General features: G+C 35.5%; 1 pseudogene; it reads right to left on the minus strand.

Annotated features, from left to right (window-relative positions):
* Positions 1 to 370: 370 nt before the first annotated feature.
* Positions 371 to 3,831, minus strand: LOC144292419 (ataxin-3 pseudogene; annotated as a pseudogene).
* Between the last annotated feature and the right edge of the window lie 800 nt (positions 3,832 to 4,631).

Genomic DNA, 4,631 nt, shown 5'->3' on the forward strand with positions numbered 1-4,631 from the left:
GCTCTTTGGCATTAGTCTTAGTGATAGTTTTTTAGACCAGTCCCCAGAAGCAAAGGTAACAAATGCTAAAATAAACAATTGGGATGACATTTAACTAAAAAATTTTTGCACAGCAAAGGAAACTATCAACAAAACATAAATGCGGCTATTGAATGAGAAAAGATATTTGCAAAGCATACATCTGATAAGGAGTAATATCCAAAGTATATAAAAACATTCATAAGTTAATATCATAAAACAACTTGATTAAAAAATGGACACAGGGCTCGAACAGACATTTTTTCCAAAAAAAAAAAAAACACATACACATGGCCAACATACAAATGCTCAACATCACTAATTATCAGAGAAATGCAAATCAAAACCACAATAAGTCATCACCTCACACCTGTCTGATTAGCTATTAACAAAAAAAAATAATAATAATAATAATAATAATAATAAGTGTTAGTGGGGATCCCTGGGTGGCCCAGGGGTTTAGTGCCTGCCTTTGGCTCAGGGCATGATCCTGGAGACCCAAGATCGAGTCCCACATCGGGCTCCCTGCATGGAGCCTGCTTCTCCCTCTGCCTGTGTTTCTGCCTCTCTCTCTCTCTCTCTCTCTCTGTCTCTCATGAATTAATAAATAAAATCTTTAAAAAAAACCACACAAGTGTTGGTGAGGATGTGGAGATAAGCTCGCCCTCAAACACTGTGGGTGGGAATATAAATTGGTACAGCTACTACAGAAAACAATGTGGAAGTGCCTTTAAAAATTAAAAAGAGAACTACTGTACAATCCAACAATTCCACTTCTGTGTATTTACCTGAAGAAAACAAAAACACCAATGCAAAGACATATGCACCCCTATGTCCATTGCAGCATTATTTACAATAGCCACAATATGGAGGCAACTTAAGTGTCCATCAACAAATAAATGATAAAGATGTGCTATGTATGTACAATTTAGTATTACTCAGCCATAAAAAAAATTAAAATCTTATCATAAGTGACAAGGATGGACTTTAGTATAATGCCAAGTGAAATAAATTGGATATAATCCCACTTATGGATGGAATCTAAAAAAACAAGATAAACAAAACAGAAACAGACCCATAGATACAGGAAACAAACTATTGGGTACCAGAAGTGGTAAGGGATGAGGGGACAAGTGAAGGGGTTTAAGGGATACAACCTTCCAGTTATAAAGTAAATAAGTAATGGGGATGTAATGGAGAGCATAGGGAATATAGTCAAGAATAATTGTAATAATTTTGTATGGTGACAGTAACAGGACTTACCATGGTGATCATCTCATAATATATAAAAATATCAAATCACTATGATGTACACCTGAAACTAACAGAATATTGTATGTCAATTATATTTCGATTTAAATAAGATTAATTGCGGAGTACCTGAGTGGCTCAGTTGGTTAAGCTTCCGAATCCTGATTTTAGCTCAGGTCATGATCTCAGGGTCATGAGATGGACCCCTGCCTCTCAGGCAGGCTCCAAGCTCAGCAGAGAGTCTGCTTGAGATTCTCTCCTCTTCTGCTCCCTCTACCCTTCATCTCACTAACACATGTTCTCTCTCTCTAAAGTAAAATAAATCTTAAAAAAAAAAAAGTATAAGTGTTTATATCTATATTTTTATTGGCTTATTTTATGCAGCTGAGGTTTATGTTGCCTTTGTTAATTCTTAACATTTAGAAAACTATTTTAAATTTCTTTAATCTCTAAATGCCTCTTTGGCTAGTGTATGGAGGATCACTATTTAGTCCTACAGCTGATGCATTTTTCCACTTTCTGTTACAAACCACCTTATCATATCTCCTCTGCTGAACATTGCTTCTTTGACACATGACTAAAGCAGACCCTCTGTGCTGTAACCACACAGATAATAATGTTGGAAAGTTAAGAACATCTAAATGATTTATAAAAGGTATTATTTTTTCCCTTCTGTTTTGAAACTATTTCTTACAGTTTCCAAAGACATGGTCACAGCTGCTTGAAGCATGTCTTCCTCACTCATAACATCTCCTGGATCACTGCCTAGGGCTTCTGAACTTGTGGTGGGCCTTTCACATGGATGTGAGAACTGTCCTGGTGGATCCTGCTGCTGCTATTGCTGCTGTTGCTGCTGCTGCTGCTGCTGCTTTTCAAAGTAGGCTTTTCTTCTCTTCCATAGCTCTTCCAAAGGAAGATGTGTACCTGATATCTGTGGAATATCTTGAGATACCCTTCTGGAACTACCTTGCATACTGAGCTGAATAGCCCTATGGAGATCTGCTTCTTCATCTTCCATGTCCATTTCTTGGCAACTTAGTGCCAGAGCCCTCTGCAAATCTTCCTCATCTTCATCTAACATGCCTGACCCATCGTTTGCTTCTAAGACTCGTTCCAGATCTGTTCTCCAGACTCTCTGTTCTTTTAGTTGTGCTAATTCTTCTCCAATAAGTTTTGGTCTCTGCATCTGTTGGACCCTGATCATCTGTAGAGGTTGGTCAGCTTTACAATCTGGCAGGTCACCTTAACAACAAATATAAAATAATCTTGCTGTTGTAATTGAGCTAGGAAAAGCGCAAGGTACGTGTCTAATGTTAATTCTGGACCCATCAAGAAAGAATTCAAGTTGAACCACTGTTTCCCTAATTTTCTAACTGTAAACCAGTGTTCTTTGTAATTGCAAACAAATGATCTTTCATTTATGGGATCTATCCTGAGCCTCTGATACTCCGGACTGTTGAAGAGAATTAGTTCTAAACCCTAAACTTTCAAGGCATTGCTTATAACTTGAATAGAGAAAAAACCCACTGTCATCCATATTTCCAAAAGGCTGCTATAAAACTGTGTGATATTCTTCACTAGTAACTCTTCCTTCTGCTATTCTCATCCTCTCTTCTTCACCTAGCTGATGTGCAACTGAAGATAATTCCACAGGGCTAAAATATTCAATAGATTGCAATAGATTGCAATAGATTATTCAAGCAATGTTGAGCACAAAGTGAGCCTTCTTGTTTCTCGTGGAAGATGGACTCCATGTTTATTTGTCTCACCTTTATTAATTCTTGAGATCAGTGTGAATCTCAGATCTTTCAATCATCACTGAAATACATTTTTGAGAGCTCAGCAAGAACATTAATTTTCTTTTCTAAATTGACCACATTCTCCATTTCAACTTGAAACTGCATAACTGGAGTATGAGATAGATTAGCCCCAGTCCTCACTCTTAATTCCTAACATAAGTCTAGAGTATTCAACAATTGTTAGTTTATCAATCCAAGAATTTTTTATGATAATTTACCTTTAATAAAAATTGGCTGAGGTACAAGCAGAGAGATTCTTCTACTGCTAAATTTCTAGGGCTATAATCTGGATATCTACCTAGACAACCAAGTTCCAAGAACCTGATTCTTACCTACACAGCAACATGAAGAATCATGTTACCAGATCTTCCCTTAATTGGCTCATGTGAAGGAGGGTCACCTAAAAGATACGATGATGGTGATTTTTGGTTCTAAGTGGTTCTAAGATCCTGATGGTGAAAAAATGAGGAATGCTGTGAGGTGTGGGGCTTCTCTTAGTAGATGATATACTACAACCAAAAAATGCTTCCATTCACATAACATCTATAAAATTTCACTTCAAAAGTTGATTTTATTTTGAAAAGGTAACATGAAATCACCAGAGATTATTCTAAGGTAGCTCCTTCAAATTTGGCCTTAATACTGAATGTCCAACAATCATTTATATTTCCTCTTACTTAAAACTAATAGGAGAAAGAATTCTCAATTTTCTCTAAGGTTATCACAAAATAGGCAAAAGATATTATATTGGAAAATTTTTTTTGATCTCATCTAGTTATTTAACATTATGCAATGAAAATTTATGAAAACAATGCTCTGTAGGAGCATTGGTCCTTTTGTCAATATGCTAATATTTGAAGTTAATTTTAGGTTAGCTATTTTGTTTAAGTTGATTTCCGTTTTTTTTTTTTTAAGTTGGGTTTATTTCATAAAAAATTGCAAAGGATGAAATAATCTGTTAAAGTCAGCCTACAGATATGTTCCACAAAATTATATAATCTAAAGTAGAAAATAATTTTAGGGCCCAAATTAACAAATAGAAACTTTGTACTTTGAATTCAGAAGACATTTTATAGCATTTTTGTCTTCCTTTCTCAAAGTTTCTCAAAGCCCCTTATTCTAAGAATTAATTTCCTCTCTCCTAAAGTTAAAAGTCCATCTTTTCACATAAGTATAAAACAGGATCTAGTTTTCTCTAATATAGTAACTTATGACTTTAAAACCCCTAGATTCAGTTGTTTCAATAGCAACAGCTATAATTACATCCCCTTTTTGACACTGCTTTCCTGATTTGATCCTATTTAAGCTTTCCAAGAACCAACATAGTGACAACTTGTTTATTCAGAAGAAATCAAGAAAAGTAGGATTATAGTCAGATGAGCATACACTCATGTCATGTTCAACGAAATGCTCTGGAAGCTTTGAATGTTTTCTAAAATGTTAAATATTTCATGGCCACAAAGGTATACTTCTCCGTGTCATTCTAGGAATTGGGTTTGTTTGTTTCTACAATGCCTGTGCACCCTCTTATGGACATTTTAGGATTTGCTTTGTTGAAAGATT

The sequence above is a fragment of the Canis aureus genome, chromosome 2 (genome assembly GCF_053574225.1).
Source record: "Canis aureus isolate CA01 chromosome 2, VMU_Caureus_v.1.0, whole genome shotgun sequence".
Classification (NCBI taxonomy): domain Eukaryota; kingdom Metazoa; phylum Chordata; class Mammalia; order Carnivora; family Canidae; genus Canis; species Canis aureus.